Source organism: Polyergus mexicanus, unplaced genomic scaffold, assembly GCF_030449975.1.
Source record: "Polyergus mexicanus isolate NDT 795.1 unplaced genomic scaffold, iyPolMexi1.0 SCAF_9, whole genome shotgun sequence".
Lineage (NCBI taxonomy): Eukaryota > Metazoa > Arthropoda > Insecta > Hymenoptera > Formicidae > Polyergus > Polyergus mexicanus.
Window position 1 is genome coordinate 9,034,255 of NW_027223329.1, and position 17,360 is coordinate 9,051,614.

At 42.4% G+C, this 17,360-nt stretch overlaps 2 protein-coding genes across 3 annotated transcripts in view; one reads left to right on the forward strand and one right to left on the reverse strand.

The window, feature by feature from the left end:
* Positions 1-17,360, reverse strand: part of LOC138936390 (transcription factor GATA-6-like) — a 119,241-nt gene that overhangs the window by 23,174 nt on the left and 78,707 nt on the right. Inside the window, exon 1 of one of the 2 annotated variants that reach the window (XM_070301762.1) lies at positions 1,077-1,148. The exons of the other annotated variant lie outside the window; for it this stretch is intronic. The gene's annotated coding sequence lies outside the window, so the exon portion shown is untranslated. Of the gene's footprint in view, positions 1-1,076; positions 1,149-17,360 lie in introns of those variants that run through there. 2 annotated transcript variants of the gene reach the window in all.
* LOC138936389 (nuclear RNA export factor 1) overlaps positions 3,713-17,360 on the forward strand; it is a 98,268-nt gene continuing 84,620 nt past the window's right edge. The window contains exon 1 of the mRNA XM_070301761.1: positions 3,713-3,731. The gene's annotated coding sequence lies outside the window, so the exon portion shown is untranslated. The remainder of the gene's footprint in view (positions 3,732-17,360) is intronic.

Here is a 17,360-nt window from a genome sequence, read left to right on the forward strand (position 1 = left end):
GGGAATCGTGATGGGCCGAATTTAACGATACTTTTCGAGCGCAAAATGTCGCGTCGCGTTATAGGTTAGGTATCTCCCGTGACAGGGCGTAGAAAAAAAGGGTCTCCCCGTTCGCAGACGGCTCCTCGCATTATCCTAGGCAGCTGACCGGTTTACCTGCGCCGTCGGAATCCCTCTGACTATCCGGTTATATTTCGCTCAACGCGCTCTCAATTCGGCTCGGCGCCGTTCGTCGTCTCGTCTCGTCTCGTCTCGTCTCGTCTCGTGAAACAAGAGGATCGTATAACCGTCCGCAAAAGATTTTTAGGCCGAGAAAGACGACGCGCGCAATGTATAATAATATAAGCGATACGCGATTCGATTGGTCGTAATATCGAATATTTTCGGAAAGAGGGTTAGATAAGGAAGAACCGATTACGATTAAAGCGACTGCTCTTCAATCTTAATTACGTAGACGGAGAAAAATCTAGTATATATACGCAATCTATGACTCTTATTTAGGTTATGACGTGGTTCGATGATTTTCGTTACTGTATTATTGTTGTTCTTATCAATCGTGTAAAATGAGAGCGAATAAACGCGAGGAGATGAATAACGAAAGCGCGACGATTAGTTATCGTTAACGATAAATATCGATGGAAACGCGGCGCGTCTCTCGATTAGACGAAAGTCTCGCCAGTACGATCACGATCCCTTGATAATCTCTAATCCATTGTAAATAAAAATCGATTTCAAGAACTCGATAAAGGAGATTGGAGAGAAAAAATTACACCAACACACTGATTTTCTTTCCGTGATCAATTTCAATTACGACAAGGCTCTTAAGATTATGCTGTCTTTGCGGAGTTTGACGGAGATCTCTCTCGGCAGACACGCGTCGCGATTAATCTGATTTACGTGCTCGATCGTGATAGACGACGTTAATACTCTTATGCTCTTTATCGAATCGATGTTTTCGGCACCGGAAAAACGGGAGTGGATTCGATAGAGGGAAAAGCAGCGGCGCCCCCTAAACCCCCTTTCGCGAAATAGTTATTACGGCGGTTAAAAAAAATGTCGATCTTGTCTGTCCTTACCTTATCTTTCCGGCGGCAATCCCGGCGGGCGAGATAATACGGCGACTAGTTTGCACGTTACGCCGGAGGAGGGGGAGGGGGATATATATATGTATATATCGTCGTTATCACTAAGTTAGCACCAACACACTGCACCGTACATCACACACACAGCACATTGTAGCGTTCGTGGAGTTTCAGCCCGTGGCGGGCGGCTCGATTCGACTGACTTCTTTCCCGTTCTCTCTCTCTCTCTCTCTCTCTCGTCCCGTTCGTTCACCGAGTGTCGAGAAAGGAAGATTCCGCGCGAAACTCGACGTCTCTCTTTCACTTTGCAAAGTGCAACTTTGCGCGCGAACTCGTTGCATCCGTCGCTCCGTCTTCCGCCATGAAGTACGCGCGCGGTACAGTCCGTAACTTTTCTTCGCGTCTCTCTCTCTCTCGTCTCACGCTCGAGAACAAAAACGCAGTCGCGTCGAGTCTTCTTTTTCCCTGTCCTCTCTCTCTCTTTTTATTTTTTTTTCGAAAAAACTCACGCACGCACGCGCGCGAACCCGAGTCAATGCGACTGTCGTGGCAACCGGCGCGAAACTAAGCGCATGAAAACACCGCGCCGCACGAGCCCCCACGTTCACGCGCGCTCGGTCGTTTCCGCCGCCGCTCGGCGTAGTTCGGCGCCGCTCGGCCGGCAGCGGCGACGCCCCCTGACGGCGGCCCAACCTACCAGCGGGCGTAGCGGTCTTCTCCCTACCGCTTACTACCGTACCGATGCGAGGAGTGAGTTTCCACCCTCGACCGATGCGTATACCGTTGCCCCGTGGCTGAATTGTTCCTCCGTCGACGATGTTATTGCCGCAGCTGTCAACGCCGATGATGAGAAAAAGCGAGAGAGAATGACACGGTAAAGGTGCGCTTTACGTAAAATTATCAGCGTAATAGAGGTAACGAATCTATTAAATGCACGCGGTCTCTGTCTCTCGAGAAGGATCGTGTACCATGTGCGCGTCTCGAGGATGACGCGAGACGAACGATCGATGAAGTTGAATCGAAATTTTTAGAACGTCGTGAAACGAGTTTCTATTGGTTAGCTGAATATTCATGAGGTAAGGCGGCACCCGTTTAGCTTAGGCGTAATTCCTTTCGAGCATCGGGATCGCGTTCGGTCATTTATCTTGTCCGTACCGGTTTACCGAGAGGTTAAACTATCGGGTCTACGATACGCGGGTATACTTTTCTTCTGTGCCTTTCCTCGGGGACAAACGTACGAGTACACGAATCGTACGTACTATATATTCAGTCAATTTATAAATTGTACGTTTAAATACAAATGCATTTATAAAGAAAATACGCACACACCACAGTTGAATATGTCTTCTTGAGAAGCAGGAAACGGACGATCTCTAGCCGGCAATAATATCGAAACGCGTTTCAGGCCCGCAACGGGACATCGTGCGCGAGCGGAAAATTCAATGTTCCCAGGCGGATTTAATGCAGTCCTCACCGATTGGCAGATACCGCGGCTCGACGGTGCCAAATCGTTCCATCAGGACGCACACGCACGATACATTTCTATAGCCTATACTTTGAATATATCGCGCAGCGCGAGAGCGTTGCTATTTATGTCGGCGATTTATCAAAGCTCCGGCCAATCGAAAATCTAACGTATCATCGTGGCGCAACGACGAATTAAATTATCGCGGATGATTCTTAATACTTTGCTCTCTTTCTCTCGATTTTGCAACTTTGCAAGATCTTTCAAATTCGCCATATCCCCTCGACAAAATTTTATACGCGCGATCATTTCGTATGAATATTTTCGAATATAATTTCCTTCTCTTTTTATAATTCAAATTAGAGTTACATTTTTGTTTAATAAAAATTAATATAATACGAACAAAAGAGAGGAAAAATATAGGATACTTTATACGCGTGTCTCGTTTTACTCTATATTTCTCTGGATGTCACAAATCTGCGCGAACGTCTTTCGAATAATATCTCCCCGAAGTAATGACTCTCGTTCCCGCGAGGGATCAAATTACATTGCATTACATATTGCGAGCGCGGCTCGTTTACGCACTTTACGACGGAAAAGGAGATCGCGGTTATCTAGATCGCAGCACGAGCCCGCACGAGGTGTTGAATAATTCCGTCGGATCGGTACGAGGGCGATGGATTCCCGCGACGAAAAAGAGACGCACCTATCAGACGCGATCGACCGATCCGAATTTAGATCGGATCGGGGAAAACGGGAGCCTGGAGATGGCGCGCGCGCGCTCGAGCCACGTGTCCCGCGCGCGTAGATTACCGGTTAGATAGGTGCACACGCACATACAATATACACACACACATACACGCATACGCTTCGCATGTGTATGCTCGCGGGCCGCCGATCTTGATGCCGGCGCGCGCGATATATCTAGATGAGATACCGCGATTAAGATACACACACGCCCTCCGAAATTCGAAGCCATCCTGAAATTCGAGCGAGATGCGCGACGACGACGACGACGACGACGACGACGATAATCTACCTACCGTGTTACAGGTTGGCCCAGGTCGTGCGATCCGATAGCACCGCGAGAGACTTTCTGTCTCGCACTTCTGGCTTCCACTGCGCTAATTGCCGCCGGATGACGCCAATCTTGTCGTTTACATCGCATCTTCTCTGGAGATACGGTAAGCGCGTTTGTGTATGTGGTTTCGAGTTCTTTTGAGACGATACGTCACAGATACATGGTGATTATAATACACGTCGTTTGAGAATTCTCAGCAGGCTTCCGCGATTATTGTTGTCGAAAAATCCAGATTCTCGATGCTAGATTGGATGGATGACTCGAGATAAAGTCTGATCGCACAATGCAACGAATAAATATCAATTTCTCGATTCTTTCATTGATTCGATCAAACTCGCGAAAAAAAGGATAAGCGGACGATTGTATACGGAGAATTTACTCACTTCTTAGAACAAATCTTGAGTAAAATGTAGGCTATGTAACTGACAAAAAATATTTGCGTCAAAATTATGCAAGATTCTACACAAGATTTCTATGTAAGATTGATAAAAATGTAATATGATATAAATAGAGCGAGTATGTAATTCTCTCCGAGTCCCGCTTATCAGTTTCTCGAGCAATCGATGCTCAAGTTGTAACGGTTCCGGGAAATGCGTTGCAATCGACAAAGCGGCGCACAACTTTTCGAAACAAGCGTGCAATCGTGAGGCAAGAGCCCACGTAGATCTCGGCGATTGTGTTGCGCCAGCTAGTGGATCTAATCGATCTACCATCGAGAGTGGGAGGATCTGTTGCATAATCGAAAATCTTCTCTCCTTCTCCATGTTTTTTTGCCGAATTAAAAATTTTAAAGGAGATCGCGCGATACCGTCCGTCTCGGACGACGTTCCTGCGGGAGGTACGAGAGAGAAGCGCCTTCGATTAAGCGGAAGCGAAATATCGCAATCAACGTTTCGCGATGGCAGATAAAAGTATGAGCGCGCGCGCGCGAATCGTGTACGAAGCGTTTGCAATTTTTCGCGAGGATTCCTCTGCTATACGCGCGCTCGTGCGCAGCACATACATAGGCGAGTGTATACGTGCCGCGATGATACAGCAGCAGCGATGGAGAAGGGGATAGGGAGCAACGCCGTCGACGGTGGGATAGAGAAAAGTGGTAGTGTGGGGTGGCGGCGTTGCCGGGTTGCCGGGTGGCTGGAGTACCCGGCGGTGTGTACAACCGAACAATCTGTAGAAGCTTGTCCAGGACGAGAGAAGTCCGTAGATCAGCCAATCAGATAGGCATACCCCCTCTCGTCCATTGTCACAAAATGGCGGCCCTAAATCAGCCTGACTCCGCCTATTGCGCTCCCCCACTTGGAGCGCCTCTAGCGGCGCGTCGTGAAAAACTCCGCCTATCGATTCATTTTTACCGCTCTTGTTTCTCCGTCTCTCTCGCTCCCTCTTTCCCTTTCTCTCTCCTCGCGCTCCTTCTCGAGTTTCGCGCGTTCCTTTTTCTACCTCCCGTCGCCGTCCCGCTCGCTCTCTTCTCGCTTCTACCTCTCTCTCTCTCTCTCTCTTTCTCTTGCTTCCTCTCTTTTAACAACCGGTCTCTCTATTCCATCGCACGCCATACGGAGCTACCGTGTCCATTCGCGTGTCCCCTCGATCTCGCTCGTTTTCTGACATTTCCTCTCTCTTCTTCTCTCATCCCGCAGACTGTCGACTTACGGTCCGTTCTGCGACAATGTTTCAAAGTAAATTTGATAATTGTACAGCGTCAAAGAGAGAGAAAAAGACAATTGCTCCTCTCTCTCTCTGGATGACACAGTCTTTTCCACATATCTATTACAACTTGCCGAGAAACTTGAAAAGATTCGAGGAAGATGATACGAAGAGTTTTATAAATCCGTGATATCGCACATGACTCTTCGTGGAACATTTGGCATTAGATAAAATGGACGTTGAGTGTCAAATATTGCTTCCATGGCAGTAACTAAAGATTAATCGTGCTGACACAATATAACATATAGACGTAAATGATATCACAAATAAAATCAACATGAACTCTTTTTATATAAATATATTACTATTAATTTTAACGAAACGCATATATCTGAAAATTTTTACGTCTTGCCCTGTTTAAGAGAAATAAAATACTTTATTTATATGTGAAATGAATGCGGAACAAATTGAACAAATGAAAGACACCGCTAAGTATCCAGAAGTAATGACAAGCGCGTTTCGAAATGCGATTAGTGATAATGGGTTTGAGATGTCCTTTCGATCCGAAAAGATTTTCGCCTTTTATTTGTTCTATATTTATTTTCGAAGAACAATGTAAGCGTCATAATTGCTTCCTAGAATACATTCTTAAGAAAGTAAAAATGATGACCAATGTCGTAAATATCAAATTTATTATTAGCAGTTTAGTATTTCGTCAACTATCGATGCGCTCTACTAGAAAATTAATTTAGGATTACAATGAGTATAAGTAATAATACTGATGGATCACAGAACGAATAAAATGGAACGATAAGATTCGATTCCTCTGAATCAGGAATGCTCTGATAAGCTACGAGATTTCTCCTAAACGATCCACCCCTACCCGAGTATCGTCCCGATGCGCGACTGGTCGATATTTTTCCGCCCTGATTTTTATTGAGAACCCCTTCCCCTCGGAGATCGGTGGAAGGGACGCGTCGCGGAAAATAGTCATAAATTACGTAGCTACGTGAGTTTTCGAACGGCCGCGATATCGGCGGGGCGCGCGCCGATTTATTATTCTCCGCTGAAAATACGTGCAACGAGTACGGCCGGAAAGAAGGGAAATCTCTTTTGTTTTTATTTTTTATTTTTTTATTTTTTTTTCCCGAGAACGTCTTTTGAAACGATAAACATCTACGAGCAATGCGAAACTAGAGATTATTCTCTATGCAGATTAATTCAAATATTTTTGCTTTATTCTGTAGTCGTTATACAGAATTGTTATCTTATACTTTCTCCGTATGCAAACAACATATCTTTTAAGTAACACTTTATATAAAATTTTGCATCCAGCTTTAAAACTCGCAATAAATGTAGGTTAGCGAAAAAAATTAAAATAATATATTAAAATATGATGGATTAATATATAATATATACGGTAATATCGCTCGTATATTTCACATTTTCCTTCTCACGGAAAATCACGATTCCTTCTTCATTGACCTGCGTAACCGACGAGATAAGAGACCTCGGATAAAGGAGCCGCGTTTAGAAAAGTAAGTGAACACACGTTGTGTGTATGTGTGTGGATGAAGGCAATATAGGAAACGGCGCAAAATAGAGAAAGAGGACGAAAGAAGAGAGAAAGAAAGTAAACGCGCGCCAAAGGAGATACATTCTGGAGCACGGCAGTTCTCCAGGGTCTCCTTTCAGATAATGCGGGGTGTCGTTTCCTTCCTTTTTTTTTTTTTTTTTCTTGGCCGGCGTTGGCCGTCCTCCCGAAAGTCAAATTCGCGCCGATAATAAACTTTTCCTCGAGATTTCCTTTTGTTACCGGGATTCGCCGTCCGCTCGCAGACGCGTTCTCGGTGAAATTTTACCCGAAAACTCGTGAATAATGGATCAGGTTGTCAGATTATTCGGAGACTCCGACAACTTAGAGATATGACACTTGTGTGTTACAGATTTTAATTCATTTTGCTTTGTCTTCCGCAAGTAGATTTCCCGTATTATCGAATGATCATTATAAAACTCTCATTAGACTATACATGTTGCATTGAAGTATGTGTACGGAAAAAAAAAAAAAAATTAATTTCATATGCGATTGGTTGAACGAATGATTTAGAGAAAATAGCCAATTTGAATGTTATGAATTTGTACTCGATAGCACGAAAGTACATAGATTGATTAGCGCTTGCTAAATGGAATATTCGCGATCAACGTTGTATACGTAAAACACTGCCAGAGAGCACGCTAATGACCGTTGTTAATGACTCAACGTCATTCGTGACAGCGAAATTGCATTTAGCCGACCGTTATTAACTTTCGTACGACAGGATAATAATTTTTAAAAGGCCAGTAATATTTTTTAAATCCACTAGCCTTTTAGTAAAAATATATAAAATAAACACACACGTTACATCTTCTATTTCACACAATATTAAATAAGCGAGCAAACGATCAAGCAAAAGAGTAACGCGAGGCAAAAAGATATACAGAGCAAAGTAGTAAAAACACTTACGGTTGGACAGCTCGGTTCTACACGACGTAATGCAGAAATCGGTAACAGATATAGTGACACACGTAGAAGTAGAAATACTCTCGTCGAGACATAGCAATCGATTATATTCACTTTACATCGTCGGCGAGCGCGTATTACGGAGCGAAGACGGAGACGGTATAATTAACAGAGCAGGCTGCACCCTCCTTAATTGCGCTGCGTCCTCCTTCGTTTGCGTATTTTTGTTAATGCGTCCATTAGCCTCGTGGACTACAGCCGAAGTCGTTCCGATGCTTATCTACGTCTGATTAAAGCAAACGGGTTAATGAGTTCGATGAATCGGTAACGATCCGAGATACTATGACAATTATGTTGGTTACGATCATTAAAATTCGTTTCTTTAACGACGTCGATCTCGAACAATTGCGTAGAATTGTCAGTTAATGACATATTTTTCGGTGATATAATATTATTTTTCACATGAACGACATTGAATATATTTATTCACGGCTAAGGAATGAATAGAACATAAAACCTTTATGAGGATTTCGTGATTCGAGGGCAGTTAATTAAAGAAGCCGCCAAAATCGGGCCGCCCACTCGCTCTTTCTCTCTCTCTTTCCTTCGGGTCGAAGTTGCTCACAATTTCGCTCGGTAGCGAGGGAACTTTCCTACTTCTTTAGAAGTTTCCTGGCAGATTTACCGTCTCCTAATAAATCGCCGGGGCGATTAGAATTAATGCCAGATTAATTCCAACGGCCTTGATAAATTCTTATCTCGCAGCCGCTCCTACCTCCGGGCTAAGAATGTAAGACTTTATTCGGGAGAAACTCGATTTCGCGTGGAATTACTAATTTTTTTGCCAACAAGTGCGACTCCTCCCTTACTTTTGCTTTATGTATATATGTGTATGCACATTTGCGTATGTATGTACAATATAATATAGAAAATTTATGATCTTTTTCGCAAGATAAAGCACACGTAACATTTGATGTTTAATAGTTCGATACTATAATAACAAGCAACACGCTAATGATTACAAAAACACAGATGAAAGATTCATTAGGAACTGCTTCGAGAATCTATCTCCACGCAAATACACGTTTCAGAATTAATTAGATTACGAAAATTGTTAATATTCTTGACGTCAGGATAATCGACATTCGACTAGAGCCAACATAAGTGTCTATTTATCGGACGCACCTGCAACGCGAGATAAACGACAGGGTGTTTGTGTGTCGTACATTCAATTTCTATCGAAACGATTGTGTCGGATCGAGCGTCAGAGACGGCGACGTGCGATAACGCAACGACGCTCGATAATCGGCTCGACGAAGGAACCGGGTGACGCGCTTGTATTTTCGGATCACAAAAATCGAATTCTTGCAGAGTCACAGAGCCACTTAGGCCGACTCTCGCTCGTTCATACACGGCCCGTGTACGGGTCGCGTCGGATGCGGTTTCTATAGTCACTTTGTTTTAATTGCGCACGGACGCGTGTCAGGAGCGCGTGTTGTAAAGTGCGCGGGATCCATTCGGAAAACGGGCAGAAGATGGTGAAAAAAGCTTAAAGGATGGGGGAAGGGGAGAGGGAGGGGAAACATCTGGCGCCTCTGTGATTACGTTAATGCACCGACACGACGATGCGTTTTCTAAAGCCGAAAGTTTAGCACGCGAGAGGCGTCCTTTTCCCGATCTCTCTCTTTCTCTCTCTCTCTCTCTCTCGTTTTCTTCTTCCTCGGTCTCAGCCGTCTCTCGTTTCCTTCTCGGCCGGAATCTCGCGTCCGGGAATAATTTATTTTTTCTCGAATGGGCGAGCTTGTGTGATACGCCCGAAGCGGTGATGTCCGGATTATCGTTACTTCGTATGTAGGCATCACTGTACGCCAGAAGAGCTCGTAAGAGTTAATGAGCTATCTTTTTGCCCACGTACGTAACGAAGAGCGCGCTGTAGGGCCTCCCGAGGCTCGTAATTCGTTGCACGTATAATGGCTCGTTTCGCTTTCCCATTAATAACACGGGACGGATTGTCGAAAATTCCCGCGTAGCAAATATCGAGCAAAGTATTACGCGATATATTTGTGAGTGAGTGGGTATATTCACATCGCAAAATCCCAGGCAATCTACATAAATTTTGATAGGCGTCGCACGTTTTATCTTATTCGGCAATCGTATACATGTATCTACGATTTCGATATGCATTCTCGATGCAAACTGGAACGATCTTAGCTAGCTCTGCGACGGAATCTCGTGAACAAATAGGGCAGTGAAAATATTTATATTGTTAACAGATCATCTCGCACACCGCTCCAACTTATCGGAAGCATCTCGTGCGACAATGGAACAGTTTCGTCGGGAAATGGGAGAAAATAGGAGTGGGAGTGAGGTCGCTGTGACAGGTTTTTGGCGTGGATCAACGATCCGCCAAGTCTTTACAATACACTCCTTGCACTTATCCAGTGTGTCACGGCGAGAGAGAAAAAAAGAGAGAGAGAGAGAGACGAGGGACTCCTTGAAGCTCCACAGATCTCGAAAAGACCAAAACATAAACCACGCGCAGCATCCGTACAATATGTCCTACTAGCTGCTCCGCCCTTCCGTCCCATCGCCCCCGATCCACCGCCATCTCCATTCGCAGCGTTCTCTTGGAAGGGACACAAAGCCAGGCCAGAGTTATCTTGATGAACCCTAAGTACTACAAGACCTATTTGGAGAGGAGAGATAGGTTCTGGAGTGGGGATAAGAGAGGGTGGACAGCGGGGCCGCACAATGAAGAAAAGAAAGGGAGAAGACTCGAGAGGAAGAGAGACGGAGAAGAGTCCATCCACCTTGGAAAAGAGATCTTTCACGGTTGTCGATGCCACCGTGATAAGAAACGGCATTCTCCGCTGCTACTCTTTTACTACCACCGTCGCTATTGCCTCGTCGCTGCTGTGCGCGCTTTCTCGTCGCTCCAACCGGGTCGCCGATTCGTGACAAACCGCTTCGCGAAATGCCTTTCTTTCGCCAACAACAAGAGCGCGTGTATCAAAAGCCAAGGAATGCACTTCTATGTCCGTCCGATCGCTGCGAACTCGTCGCTTCGAAAGCATGCTAAATAGATGCCGCGATAAAGCATGTTTAAGTTTCATCATCATTTTGCCTCATATTTGTGATAATTGATTTTTTTTTAAAGAATACATTTTTAACAAAAAGATTGCTTGATAAAAAAAATACGAGTACTGTCGACTGTAGTTTTCCGCGAAATCTTTCATTCTTAAAATCTTTGAAATAATTTATAGTTTATTTATAAAAGTAATGCTTTAATTTATAACGCCATATATGTAAACAATTACTATGGAAAAAGAAATCGATCTAGATTCTTATCAAAGAGAGAAAGATTGATTTTTCCGAGATCTATCAAAGAAGCAGTAGCTCGAAAGCAACGACAACGTTTCTGACGTTCTGACTCTTATCGTAAGGCTGTCTCATTTTTGCCTGTTGTCGCAGTCGTAAATCATGGCTAACAGAATTAACGTGAGATTTATCAAATCGAGCGGATTTTTAGGGAAATCGAGACACAAGGTCAGACCGGTGAAACGACGCTCGATAATTCTTTCCAGCCTTCTGTGGCACGTTCAGAAAAGATAACACGGCTTAGATACGATTAATTAACGATTTCGAGTTTTCCTAAGACGACCTGAGACGCCGGGGCGTTGTCGTCGCAGAGAGAGAGAGAGAGAGAGAGAGAGAGAGCGGTCACAGGCCGACCACTCTATTTAGGAAAGAACAATTGAAACACAACTCCTAAAAGAATTCCACACCTAGTTTACCTGCGTACCAAAGCATTGACGTACGCATGTATCGTTATTTTTCTAGTCACAACTTTTTACAAGCACTTGTCTGTCGACAGCAGCATAAAATTATCAATAGTTAATAAAACGCATTAAATATTCTATTTATGACATTTATATTTTGTAGGATAAATATTAAATATCTATAAAATATTTATTACATAATTAAATTTATTTATATATTAAATTATTATGTTAAATGAGAAATATGAAGATGTATTTTTTCTCAGAAAAAAAGTAAATAAAGTATAGAGAAATTTTCTAAGTCCGATTGTTTTTAAAGGCAATTTCTCCGACATTGCAATTAGTGCAACATCGTAATTAAATAAAAGCTAAAGATGTAATCAGATCGATGTAAATTATATTAAAAAAAAATTTCTATTGCAAAAGAGGTTAATAAATTGATATATTTTTCTAGATAAAACTATTTGTGTGCGAGAGAGAGGATCTTTTTTAAATTTTTATTTGAAAAATAAAAAAGGCGATTTCCCCTTTATCTCCTGAAAATTACACCTCAATGCATTTCATGAAGCAATTTGTAAAAACAGATACACAATATATAATTGATAACCTCGCTACTGATCGACAAGTGTTCGGCGAGAAAACATGATCGCGTGGATCGACAAAAGAAGGCAAAAAAGACGTCGCAAAAAATCGACATTACGACGTTCGATGTCGGCGCTTCGAGACGGAACACAAGAGAATCAGGACGTAAAGTGTCCTATGATGGGTGCGGAGACGTCACGCGAGTTAGTCCCTATTTTCGATTCGACGCGGTGATATTTTTAGATCCCGAACGGGCGTGTGTCTTACCTAGACCAAAATCCCTCTAGACGCCGCTTTATTTTTTTTCTTTTTCTTTCTTTTTTTTTAACGAGGGAGTCTAGGCGACGCCGTCACGGATTCTCGTCTGCGAGTCGAACTGTCATCGCGTCAATTGTATTCGCGCTGTACTTAACGCAAACCAGATCGTATAATGGTATTAATTATATTCGATATTACGATATTCCACAATCGTCACTAAATTGATGGTACATTTATACTCGTGCAGAGTCGGATGCGCGCGCTTTGCGCTCCTCGTCTCTCATCTATTAGAGAGCTTCCATCTAGGAACGCGCAATCTGATCGAGTCGAGCGCGACAGCCGCTTGTTGTTACGAAGGATTACAGAACGAAAGAGGGGAGGGCACAATTACCGTTTAAATTAAACAAGCGGGAGTGCCGTCGCTGGTAAACGGACGAAGCGTGCCGTTTGATGCGAGGTAGATTTCCGGCAGCTCTTTCTTTTTTTGCCCCGCGACGCGGTAAATGAATACGATTATCTGCCCCATAGTCGAGTTTGCCTCCCATCCCCACGAAGGAGATTGCCTAAACGGCCACTTATCTCGTTGCTGGTCCCGGCCGCTGAGATAAGAGCCGCTACATCGTGGTTTTACATCGTGTCGGGGCGTGTCGAACATACATCCGGCCCGGTTCTTTCCTCGTTTGTTCGAAATTGAAGTTTATCGATGCGCTTGTTGTCCGCCGCTCTTATCTTCGGCTCGAGGCGTGGTCATCCTCTTTCTCCCTCTTTTTCTCTTTCTTCTCTCTCTCTCTCTCTCTCTCTCTCTCTCTCTCTCTCTCTCTCTCTCTCTCTCTCTCTCTCTCTCTGTTCGTGCTGTTACTTCTCTTCGCTTTTCGCAGATAACGCGAGAGAAGACTGGCCCCGAATATTAATCTTTCTCGCGTGTCGTGATTTGACGTTATAAAGATAAATATAGGAGAATTTATGCGATTTTTATATCCTTTTTAGAGATAAATTATATAAAATATAAATTAATTAGAAATGCATATTAATCACACATGAATACTACAATACATTTGATTTGAATTTATACCGAATCCTCGACGTGTTTCCATATGAAGCTAATATGTATTTAAAGATCTAAGAATATTTCAGGAACGCGAGGGTGTGAAACGTCCTCGACTAGAGACCGTCAGTCTTCGTAATCTTTGAATATCCCGAATGCCGTTTCTTGTCACACCCTCCTTTCCCTCTCTCTTTCATTTACTATCTTCTTTTTTCTCGCCAAGAATTGTCGAGATTCTACAGTTTTCACAAGTAATCCAATGTATATAATACGCTCTATAATATTATCTATCTTTATTTATGTTCTATAGTAATTTGTCAATTTTTCATTTTGTCTAATTATCTAGAATTTCTAGTAAGTTATTCAACCGATCTTATATTGCATTGTGCATAATTTTTTTGCTTATAGAAAATATATATTATTTATATATATTTGCGATATTTTCTCTCAACAAATTGGTATCATATATATTATATCAGAATTTAGAGAGAAACTGAAAGAAAGAAACTATAATATCTAAAAAGGGGCCGCTTACGATAAAATCATCTCGGCCTGCATCTTTTTCTCTGCTTGTTTATTCACTCGTGACATTATAAGTAATAGTCAGCTCTCAATCTTAGCCGAATAATATTGTTGTTTCTTAGAATAATGTCAAGTGGAAGAAGTTTTGACGTTCGGTTGAGGTAACCTGAAAATGAGTGTAAATCTGTGCAGAAAACGACCTGAATAGGAATGGCCTTAAGTTCACGGATTATAGCTATTTACAGTAGCCCTCGGGGATCTGGTCGACTTAGAATACACCGAATGGATAATGATAACTTAATGGATGCCTAACTCATGCCACACTCATCTATATAAAATTTGGCAGACCTGAAGACGATACAGTGAGCGATGAGCTCGCTGTGACGCGTCGAACAAAAAAAAAAAAGGGGGGGGGCGTTTAAATAGACAGTGTTTAATAGACGCGAATGACGTATAACATGCGTTCGAAAAGAGATTGCTAAAAAGGAAGGAAATCAAATCTTATTTCATTCTTTCGAATCCGGAGAGATCTCGGGCACAAAAGCGCTTCTCTCTTCCAGTTGCTCCAGTTAACACTGAGCCTCTTAGCCTAATGCCCAAACGCAGAAAGCGACCCACCACCTGTCATACTTCGATCTCCCCGATTTCGCGTGCATCACCGCAACGGCCAATTAGACCCCGAGACCTAATTCCCGCTGGAGGATTTTTCCCAGAAGGGTGAGGCGCACCCAGCTTAAACACCAGGTACCCCGAGGCGAACCACACCCTCTGTAAAACACCCTCCAGTGTCTTTGGAGCCTACGCTCCGAAATGTCGCAATGTCTTACGTATTCCATTGTCCGTCTCAAATGGAGAACCTGAAATAGAAGAGGAGAAGAAAGGGGGGGGGGAGGGTTGGCGGAAGGGAAAGGGGACGCCGGAGATTCTGTCTGCTTGCCTGCGCGCACGTTCGGAACTCCAGGAGAGACACTCCTAGAAGACGGCGGCGAGATATACTCCCTCGGCGCGAACACCACGGTTTTATGGTCGCCCGTGCCTGATTTATGGGGACGATGCCAACCCTGTAAAATGTAAAAAGCGTCTCGTGCACGTGAGTTTTTCCCCCTTGCGGACTCCTCATCACGAAACTTCTCTCCTGCATTCCCGAGGGATCGGCGAAGCGAGGAGGATCCGCGTGTGTTTCAGACATATTTTTTTTTATTCATATCCGCGTTCCGTACTTTGTAAATTTTTATTTTTTAATGAAGACATTTTGAGTATCGATTATAATTATTGTACTTTTGAATTTATAAATAATGAAATAATTAATGAAAGTTTTAAATGATCGCACGGAAAATAATAACTCTCTTTGTTATAGAATAATGTAAGATTTTTATAATGATAAAAAAAAAAAACTCTTGATAAATGTATAAAATGTGAGTCTTAATAATTCTTACTATTATATATATAATATTAAAAATCTACAATTACGAAAATTTGGAATAATTTTGTGACGACTAATAACTTCGATAAAAATATGCTGTTTGCGTATTCGAAAGTCAAGACGCAACCCATTATTACACTAACAACTTTTCGTTTTCCTTCTTAAAAGGTAGTATTGTCGACATTGATTTGTTTAGGTATCGATATCAATGGCGGTAAATAACGATGCAAACGTTCTATTCATCGATGCGGGATGTCCTCTTGTAAATCAAGTTGTCTCGCATTCATCCGAAAGAATTAGGGTCATCTCTAATTTATGGTATAGTTGATCAATATGAGGCGACGATTGGCATTTTCTTTTCTAAACTTTTGTCATCATTATTGTTGCACTGTGTGAAACGTCATAGATAAAATCTTTAAATTCTCAGGACTTTACAAAGCAGATATTTTAAAGAGACAGCGCTTCGCTTTTCTCGATCTAAAAATCAAATCTTTGATATTACATATTTATTTGTCTCTCTCCTTTTCTTTTTTTATATGAATATAAAGTAGAACAAGTTTTTACGTTTCAATACATTCGTAATTTTAATTACGAATTCATTGAAATTGCAATAATTGTAACGAATAGAGTTTTTATCTGATGTACCATAAACTATAAATATACCGATTCGCACAACAAATCATGCTTCTTAAAAATTAATCGAATATATGGTAGAGTGTAAAGAATCGTCACGATAATATAAAGCGAGATTTAATTGAATAAAAATCGAGTGGCGAATAAAAATGAACAAAGTAATGGCTCATTTGTCTTTTACGGTCAAGCAGCGATTTTAATTCAATGTAACGCGAAATTAGTAGCCTTCAACGGGACATGATAATTACAGCGTGTAATTGAAGGCGCGAGCGTGATGTGGATGCATCCCAGAATCCGTTTCTAATGACAGTGTTTGGCAGACTCATCGAATCATTTCTTTTTCACTTTCGCTCTCTCTCGTTCCGCCGAAGATCGTCCAAACTTTCGACGATACATTGTTATACGGTAGCGCATTCCATCCTAACAACTCGGATACTCGAGAACACCCCGGAAGTTTACCCTAATTTCTATCATTACGGTTCAATATTTCTCTCCACTCTCCGAGTCGAAAGATCGGACCGGTTCACGTACCTAATTACACGCTCGCCTCGGACTCTCCTCTCATCGATTTTGACAGAAGCTAACTGCACTTTAACTATTAAGCGATTGTATTAACAATGACAATGTCAAATCAAACGCACTATCTCTCTGTCAAAATAATCTCCATAATATATTTTATTTTAATTGGAAATAAAATATATTATTGAGACAGCATCCAAATTTTTTTACATATTTTTCTTCAGTTTGCAATAATCGACTAATAGGTAATTTGTTAATATTTTTTTGGAGACAACATATTTCTCTCCTTTTTCTATAAATTAATGTTCGATACACTTTTATACATGATTCTCACATATGTCGTGTGAAGCGTATATCTTGTTATCTAATAGCTTGGAATTTATTGTAACTAAAGGCGGGCGAGAACAGAGAATTTTCCGGCCTAGATAGTACCGCGCGCAGCGATGACAACCGCACATTAGACGGTCGTAAAATAAAATCTTGGACAAGGAGCTCGTGCTCGATAACAAGGTAGGCGTGACCCGTTCCTTGTTTGCGCGAAGCCGAAAAGTCCAGGTCCTTGAAAATCGTCCGTCTCGAAACGGCGCCGGCTTTCTTTCCTCGTCCTACTACTTTTCCGCCCTCCATCCGCGACCTGCAGTTTTGCGGAATCACGATGCCCAGAAGCGTTCTGGTGAGAATAAATCGCCGGTTTTCGGCTTCCTGTCCATACGCGTTTCGACCGGCTGTTCTTTCACAAGCGACGCTTTTGACGCCAAATTATCGAGTCACGAAAAAAAAAGGAATAAAGGCAGAAATATTTTAATTTTTTAATTTATACACGTGAT